This window comes from Chamaea fasciata, unplaced genomic scaffold (genome assembly GCF_029207755.1).
Source record: "Chamaea fasciata isolate MVZ Bird 193981 ecotype frontalis unplaced genomic scaffold, bChaFas1.0.hap1 SCAF_11, whole genome shotgun sequence".
NCBI lineage: Eukaryota > Metazoa > Chordata > Aves > Passeriformes > Sylviidae > Chamaea > Chamaea fasciata.
In genome coordinates this window covers 6,485,074-6,494,197 of record NW_027094096.1, presented here as the reverse complement: position 1 = coordinate 6,494,197, position 9,124 = coordinate 6,485,074, and the positions used below count along the sequence as shown (strand labels likewise).

At 52.9% G+C, this 9,124-nt stretch overlaps 1 protein-coding gene across 1 annotated transcript in view; it reads right to left on the bottom strand.

Moving 5' to 3' along the window:
• The window catches only part of EPHB1 (EPH receptor B1), a 76,965-nt gene that overhangs the window by 30,229 nt on the left and 37,612 nt on the right, over positions 1-9,124 (bottom strand). The gene's annotated exons all lie outside the window — the stretch shown is intronic.

The window sequence follows — 9,124 nt, the reverse complement described above, 5'->3', positions numbered from 1 at the left end:
GCCTGAGGCACACCACTGGCTGCAATGAACTGTGTCTTTCCAGTGGCCCTGACAGGCCACCATTTCCCACTGCCCTTCCTCTTCCCCATCATGGGAGGACTGCCAAGCCCTCCACATCCCACGCACGCGGCATTTTAAGGAAGCACTCAAGGCCATAACCCACCACCTCATGTGGTGGGCAGTGAGACACACGGGGTCACCATGCAGCGCAGAGGGTTTGAGGGGGATGTTCAGGATGCTCCACAGCAGAAGGCAGAGGGATGCAGACCCTTCCCTCATACACACACACAGCCCTATTCCCGTAACAGCACGAGGAGGCACAGAGTTACACAGACACACAAGGCTGGAGACAAACCCACAAATGAACACCAAGGCTTCGAGTGTATCTCCAGGTCCTCACCTCTCCCTCCCCACCATCGCCTTCCCACCATGTCCCAGCAGCCCTGTGCTCCCACAGGAAGGGTGAGCACCCATGAGACATGCAAAGAGGGAACTGTGGGCTCTGGAGCTGGAGGATGTGTCAGAACACACCTGAAACATGCCGGATTCTCTGGAGGAGCAGGAAGGGGAGGGCAGTGGTACCAGGGAACAGCCAGCTGCGTTTTAATGGAAGAGGATGGAGGAGGGAAGGAGGATGACGAGAGGATTACAGTGCTGTGAACAAGCCTCAGTTTGAAGCTTGAGGGCATGTTGGTGGGTTGGTTGAAGAGGTTTGTTAATGTTTAATTACAATAAATCCAAGCGATACTTTGTCAAAACACCTGAACATGGCACCCTGCACCCCAGTGTCCACAGGTTTCCGTTATCACTTTGCTTATCCACAAATTCCTGTAATCTGCAGGCACATGGCTCTTAATTGCTATTATTACCAATTAGCTTTTCTCTCCTGTAATTACACTGTGCTTGCCTAAAGCCTCTTACAGTTTTGGGGAGGTGGATGCCTTCTCCTCCCTCCCAAATATGCCGTGGGTGCAGCACTCCCCTCTGGCTGCTGCCCATGTGTCCCCTCTTTCTAGGGGGGAACTGAACCATGAACCTCATACTGAAAACACAGCACAAACCCCCAGGGCCCTGCAATGCCATGGTGGGATCCATAATCCTTCACATGGCAAACCTACAGTCCAAGTGCGAGGCTCAGATGGAGGACTCCAGCCCAGCAGGGAGCAATAAATCACCCCACTAATGGCCAGTGCAACATTTGCCCTAATTTAAGGGCTGCTCCAAGAGCTTCCCAGAGCTGGCAAGGCCTGCATCCATTATAGTGTGTCAGACAAGGGCAGGATGAGGCTCTGCCTCAGCTTTCCCTGTGGGAAGGGGCTCTTTCTGCCAGTGCCCAGGCTACAGCACAACCCGCATCAGCCCGGAGGAGAATTAATTGATTGTTGATTATGGGGGCTGGATAAGATTAATGATGTGCTTAACTATCCATTTCCTCACATTTAGGCACCAGGGGTGTGTTTGTAAATGCTGAGGCACAGAGCTCCTCCGTGCTGCTCGGGGAGGATGCTCAGCGCTTAACCCCCCCACAATCCAAAGCTGCCCACGGATCCATCATCCTGCCTCCACACCAGGAATGCTGCACATGCCAGGTGTCAGTTTGCCAGCAGGACCCCTCTTCCAGGGCTGACATGTCTGGGGGTGGGAGAGAACATCACTGAGGGGCTGGTGAAACTCAGGCTTCTTGCAGCGAGATGTCATCAGTGGAAGTTTGGGGGAAAAATAGCTGCAAGTTGCCATCACGTCCAAGGGGTGATTGTAAGGATGTGGCCACAGGGCTGGATACAACTGGGGACTCCCAGCCAGAGCTGAACCTCTCCTAGCCCCCCTCAAATGCTCAGAGGAGAGATGTGCCACACGTCTCACACAAAGCAAACATCCAGCGAAGGCACCACAAAGCCTCCCTCTGCAGCTCCCAGAACCACAGAATCTGAGAATGCCAAAACCACAGAATCACAGAACCACAAAATCTGCTGAGCTGGAAGGGACCCCCAAGAATCATCGGTCCAGCTCCTGGCCCCGCACAGACACCCCAACAGTCCCACCCTGTGCATCCCTGAGAGCATTGTCCAAATGCTCCTGGAGCTCTGGCAGCCTCGGGGCCGTGTCCATTCCCGGGGGAGACTCGGCAGTGCCCAGCAGCAGGATGGATTCTGAAAGCACTCTAGCACACAGCAGCACTGTGAGGGCTTTCTGCTGCTTAACACTCTCCTGCATTATTGTATTCCAGGTGCCAGGAGTCCTAGAAGGAGCCAGAGATCAGTAGGATCTCTCAGCTCATCCATCCCTGCTCCAGCCCGAGGCAAGCCACGGTCACAGCCTCTGTGGAAAGGGTGCAAGTGTGGGGATATTCAAGCACGGGGGCATCCAAGCGTTTCACTCTCAAACTAAATCCTCTCAGTTAGCACCTGGAACTTGCACTTTTTAATTACTCTCTCAGGGAAGCTTAAGTCAAAAGAGAAAGAAAAAAAAAAAAAAAAGAAGAAAGGAAGAAAGAAAGGAGACACTGCCTCTACATTAACTTGCTCTAAAGCTCCCTGGGGATGCAGAGTGGCATTTTTCCTTCTTGGATTTTAAAATAGGGGCCTCTCCAAGGAATTACAGATCCCACAGTGATTCAGAGAGCCCTGACCTGCCCCAAACCTCACCAGCACCCAGCAAACCAAGTCAGCAGTGCCTCATCCATCCCATGCCCCTCTGTCCCTGCTGTGGCAGAGCTAACCCCATTTTCCAGGTATTCCCAAATTCATGCTTTCCAGGGCAATCCCAGTGTCTTTAAGCACACCTGTGGCACTCTGGCACAGCAGGTGATGAAAAGCTGTGTTAGAAGCAGCAGTGCTGCAAGAGATTATGCCCTCAAGCTAGCTGCAGGTGTGGAGAGCACTGTCAGGTGCAGAGGCACTAAAGAGCCTGGATGATCCAGCCTTGCTCCAAAAAGACATGTGGAAGCACCCCTGGGAGATGGGCAGCAGGGTTTGAGGACAGCACAGGTCAAACTGTGGCTCACTGCATTTGCAGCCTGCCAGAAAGAGATTCAAGGACCCCCTTTCTGCAAACAATAATTTATCTTTAAGAAAAAAATACTGGCTCCTCAACTCAACACCTTGTGCACGAGGCTCATAATTTTTTTTATGAACCGCCCCCAAAAAAGGAAGCTTGCTAGAAACCCCTTGTGCATTTTGTAGACACCATTGACACAGAATCTATCTTTAAATACATTAAAAAATAAAATAAGAAAAAAAAACCCCAACAGTTTTTCAGCCTCCAAACTGGTCAGCCCCAGAGATGGGTGTTTCAAAATGCTCTCCTTGCCATCCCGCTGTCACCCTGGGCGGCCGTGATGCCAGCTAGGACACCCTCCCAGACACCTTCAGCTGAGAGACACCATCCAGGCAAATAAACACCCACACAAAATTGTGTGCTACGGAAAAGTGTCATTGAGAGGATGCTGTGACTACAGGGGCAGGCACTTGGCACAGCTTCCCAGGGCTCCTGCTCGCCCTCCAGGGCACTGCTGACAGCCTGTTCCCTGGGGACACACACAGACCCCGGGGCTGCCACCCAGTCCGTGCATTTGGGCTTCAACGTCTTTGATACGATGATGACGACGCAGGCGGCAGGCTGGGGGGAAAACCAGCAGAATTGGACAGGCTGTCACCCACAGGCAGGGGCTGTCATCTCCCACCTTCAAAGGGTGACGAGGGTGCTGCTTTCCCACCCTGCTTTCATCTCCCTCGTTATCCTCCCTGCACATATCCAAGCAGGGAGCAGGCGCGTGGTGCCGGAGGTTTAATTGCATCCCTACCCGGCGCTCTCCTGTCATCCCTTCCCTCCTGCCTCTCTGCTGGGGAGGGGGCTGGCAGGTTGCTTTGTGAGCATTTTGCCCCCATACCTACTTTTTAATGATCAGATTTCCTTTTATATTAAGCCAAGTTGTTTCTCCAGGAACAACTCAGCCTGGCACGGCCATGGGGAGCCCAGCAGGCAGCCAGCAGTGCCAGGGGGTGCTCTGCCACGCTGCCCTCCACCAGGCATCCACAAATTAATCCAGAGGGCTTTCCACACCAGGAGCAATGCCAAGCCAGGAGAGTTGGGAGGGTACCTGCATGCCACCTTCCTGACCATGCCAAGAAAGGAGATTCAGCCCTTAAACACCCCATCAGCCACCAAGTCTCAGCACCCGGGCCTCAGTGTAGGGAGAAGAGCGCAAGCTGGGTGGAGGAACAGGCAAGTCCGAGCATTCCAGCCCTGAAGTATCCTCCTGCTCCCAAGGAGAGAGCTCAGCACAGGACCCCAAGCCATGCCAGAAACCACAGCACACGGGGACAGGACATCCCAGCAGAGCCTTGTCTCCAGATCCTCGTCCCAAAACCTAATTTTGGCACAAACTTCACCATTTTGTAGCCGAACGAACAAATTTTGGATCACCCAGAGATACTCCTGCCTCGGGGCCATCCGGATTACAAACAGCACCCGCCCCACTGTGTTCCCTTCTTTCAGCACCGTATAGGCAGAAAGTCATGAGATAAACTCATGAGATAAACATGAGCTTCCCAGCAACAGGGCTGGCATCCTGCGGGCACGGGCTCCGTCTCTCTCGCTGCACGGAGGAATGCGGCCCCGGCTCCGCGTGACGCAGCCGCTTAATTAAACCAGCCCTCCACCTCGGGAGGGATAGGCTTAGATCCGCCTTGGGACACATGTAAATTAAAGTCAGAGCCGGCCTGCCATGGTTTATTCATGGAGGGAAGTGAAATTCAATGTGGTTTTACCTTTCTCAGCTTTTTTTTTTTTTCCTGCTTTTCTTCTCATGGATGAGAAATGAATTGGAGCAGGGCAGGATTTCAAAGGTGCTTGCGGGGTAGGGAGCTGTGCAAGGCATATCAGAGGCAACAGGATTGGATGCATCCCTGTTCGCCTCTCCCAAAAAACCCACCCCTCTCCCCAGAGGAACAAATACCTGGTTGATGGAGCGAGGTGCTCACAGACTTAAATGCTCACCTCAGTAAGCCCCACGTGCTTCACTAGAAGCAAAATGCAGTCGATGCTCACCCAGAAGCAGTTTTCCTCCAGAAAGGCTTGCTTGCAAAAATGAAAGATCTCGGATGCAAAGGAGGTTCAACACCAACTGTTTAGGTGACATCATGGCCCTAAACAAGAAGTTAAAGCCTCGAGCAGGGCATGGAAGCAGCTGGTTCAGGCTCCCATGTGCCTGGCTGCTCACTGCCTGCAGCTTCCCAACAGGTCCATGCTCACCCATTTAATCACCGCTCTGGGCTTCACTCTCTCTGTTTTTCATGGCTGGGGTGATTTTGAAGGTCTGAAGAGAAAATCTGTCCCAGATGGATGCAAAGAGAAGAGCAGGCACGCCCTGGGCAGACGGTGCCGTGGGGCTGCCAGCTTGCCACGGAGCAGGGAACTCACTCCACTCTCCAAAACAGCCAGAGGGGGAAAAAAAACCAACACTTGTCATGGTCACTTTTCCAAATCCCTGTTCTCACACTCAGGTTTTGTCCTGTTTTAGTTTCCACTTGGCTCCAGGCTCACTGCCCAATCCCATGCCACAGCTCCCTCACCACAGCTCCACTTCCTGGCCATAAACCAGCCACTTTGAGTGATCAAACTGAATAAATTAATTAAACTCCAGACAATTCATACACATACACAGGGAGGTTCACAGCAGAGCGAGCAGCAGACACGTGGCCATGGCAGTACCAGGCACAGGCTGCTCCTCACCATCCTCACTGCCCCAGCTCATTATTCTGAGTCAACAAATGAAAGGAGGATGAAGTTGTCATCCAGGATTTGATGCTATTTAACCTCCTCATATTCTTCTTTAAAAACAGATTTAGCAGCTGCAGCCTGGCACAGGCTCTTCCCTCTGTCAGGGCTGCCATCCCTGCAAGCAGGAGCTTCCAGTGCCTAAAGGAGCTCCAAGGGCCTGGAGTGGCAGGACAAGGGGGAAGGGCTTTACATGGACAGAGGGCAAGGTTAGATTGGACACTGGAGAGAAATTGTTGAGTGGGAAGGCCCTGGCACAGGCTGCCCAGAGAAGCTGTGGCTGCCCCATCCCTGGAAGTGTCCAAGGCCAGAGCCTCACCACCATTTGTCATCCGCAATGAACCTCACAACGAGTTTGGAGTAAAAAACATGGGGGACTGAGATTCAGGCCAGGACTTATGTCCCAAAAACACAACCCCCAGAGATGCTCTACCCCCACTCCAGGCACCAGGCTCCATGGAGAAATATTTTTTCCCTCATGAACTGCAGCAATGTGAAACTCCAGAGCAGACACAGACTCGAAGAGCCGATACTTCCATGTGCCACCTAACCCAGCACATCGTGTCCACCCCTCAATGCCTGTGTGAGCTGTCAAGCCACCTCATCAACAGAGAAGTGAACAGGCACGAAAATTCCTGGAGGATCTCCAGGAGAAGTTCTTCCCCCAGGTACAGAGCTGCTGGCAGGGGCTGTGGTTAGAAGCCCCCTGAAAAAGATACATCTTTCCTTTACAACTAGGGATTTGGGGAACCACCAATGGCACTCCATAATTCCAGCCCCTCTTCTCACTGGGAAATTGAGGTGGTATCCCCACTGGGCTTCCCAAAGCACAGTCCCCTCCTGGCTGGGATGCAAACATCTCTCATCCCTAACAGGAACTAATTAAGCACCTCTTCCTCCTTCTCCAGCTCATGCCATGCAGTGTCCCCTCGATCTAGAGAACATCAAGTGCTCATTAATTATGTCTGAAGTGGTTCCTTGTTAGTGCTGACACCGTGAAGGAAGAGTCACCCCAGGATGACGCAGGGGAGAGTTTCAGCCACAGGGCCAGGCTGGCACTGCCAGCACGGGCAGGGACACAGGGACACACAGCTTCCCTGTGTCCCTGCCACAGCACTGCAGGACATCGTGCCTTGGGTCACACTGGGGTGCTGAGATGTCCCAGCATGGAGCAGGACACTGCCATCCTGGTGGAGGTGAGCCTTGGGAGGCTGTGGTTTGGCTGACTGCCTAAGGACTATGCCCAGGAATAGATCTGCCATGGGAGGACGGATTTACCACGGGAGAACGTCCCAACCAAGGCACATTCCTCAGGCACCCCAGGAGTACCAGGCATGGAATTAATTAGAAAAACAATTAAGAGAGCTTCCCAATGAATATTTATAGCAGAACAAGCCACAATTACTATTCCTGGGAGGAAAGGCGCCTTCTTACCCAGCTGCAGAGAGGAGAGAGGACACACAGCACCAACAAGGGTGATGCCTTTGAAAAGCCCTTCCAGCCAAACCATCCCATGCTTCCATGATTCCCACACTGGCTCACCCCTATGCCACAGTGGGGAGGGCAGGCAACCTGCTCTAGAGCTCCTGGACAGGAAAGGACCTCGTGCAAGCAGTGTGAACACTCAGGCACTGTCCAGTTTGGTGCCACCACTGGGAACAGGACAGATGCCCAGAGCTGCAGGGTGGAAGAACACTCACTGACCCCACCTCTGGGCCCAGACAGGCCCTGCCTGAATTTCCACCTGTGTCTATGTTGGTGATAGCAACAAGCAGGCACAAAGGAGTGATCTCCTCCATCCTCAACATCTGCTACACATAAGCCAAAGCCACCTGAGATTGCAGGGATTTACTGTATGTAGGCAGCTCTGGAAGCTTTTCTTAGCTGTGAAACATAATTTGCACCTTGGGCTCTCTAAGAATAAGTTGTCTTCAATAATAACACATGATTAAGAGCTCAGGAGCAGATCCGATGTGGAGCAGGAGATCTGTGATAATCCCAGGTCTCTCCTGTCACCCTCCTCCAGCACTGCCACCCTTGCTTGCCTGGTGTGCTGAAACAGATGCCCATGGCAGAACCAGGAGATTTGGGTTAAGCCAGAGAATGACAGTCCCTGGAAACACCCAGACAGCCAGAGAACCTTTCTGCCGTGCCCAGAACCGTTTCAAACTCTCTGTTTTGCATCAGTGCAAAACCAATAAACATCAAAGTAATCCCTGCTTGTGAGGAGGGTGACCCGGTCCCTCTGCACCATGGAGGGGGCACATGCCCGTGTGCACCAACCCCCTATCCAGGGCCAGGGCAGATCTGTTGAGCCTGGATGAAATATGTATTATAATAAAGTACAAAATAAAAAATCAAAGTGGAAGTCAATATCATGTCTCTCCTCAAGGGCAATTTCCTCTCTGGGCTGCAGACCGGGCAAAGCTGCTTGAGCCAGGATGGAAATTCAATTCATAATTCCCCCTGTATATAATTTTCCAGGATGCCCTTGCTTTTACACATATGTTTTAGGTCCAGAAGTCCAGAGACCAGGCCTGAGGCTGGAGCTCTCCACCTCCAGCTTGGCACACAGTTCTGTGCCCCACGCTCCACAACTCTCCCCCAGAACAGCAAGGGGATGGCAGAGCTCTGCCTGCACCCACCAGAGGATCATCCCAGAGAGGCTCCAGGGAGGGAAGGGATGAGACAAGACAAGGACAGCGTTATTCCAGGAACTGCTCCCTGCTCACAGGGGTGCTGCTGCTGGGAGCCCAGCCATGCTGAGGCAGGATGCAGCCACACTGAGAGCACCAAGGTGACCAGCTCCTAGCCCAGCCCACAGCTCTCCTGCCTCAAATCCATTTCATACAATAAATGTAGTAACACAAGCAGGTGAGTCCTGGGCTGAACACAAAAACTAAGTGATGCAGTTCCCTCCATGCCATTAACGAAATTTTCATGGTCACTGCTGGAGCCTAGGATGGGAGAACAGCAATTCCCCCGTGGGGTGGGTGCAGAACTCAATCTGGCATGCCCACAACTCTGGTTTGATGCTCCCATAGCCAAGGCACGGAGGCTCCTTGGCCGCGAGTGCTGCACCGGCTGAAGATGGATGGGTTTTCCCATGGCTCCTCCACAGGGCTGTTTGAGAGCGCCAGCAACGCTTTGATTTAATCACCCCGCTCCTCTCTGCGCGCATCCTCTGCGATCCGAGGCACCAGGCGTGACAAATGACCACTTGTGACACACTCGGGGCTGACACCCCCGGCACCGCTCCATTTGTCACCATCCGAGCGCGTGGCGGGGCGCGGAGAGGCGAGCAAATTAAAACCGCGGTATCTGCACTGATTGCTCTTCCCTCATC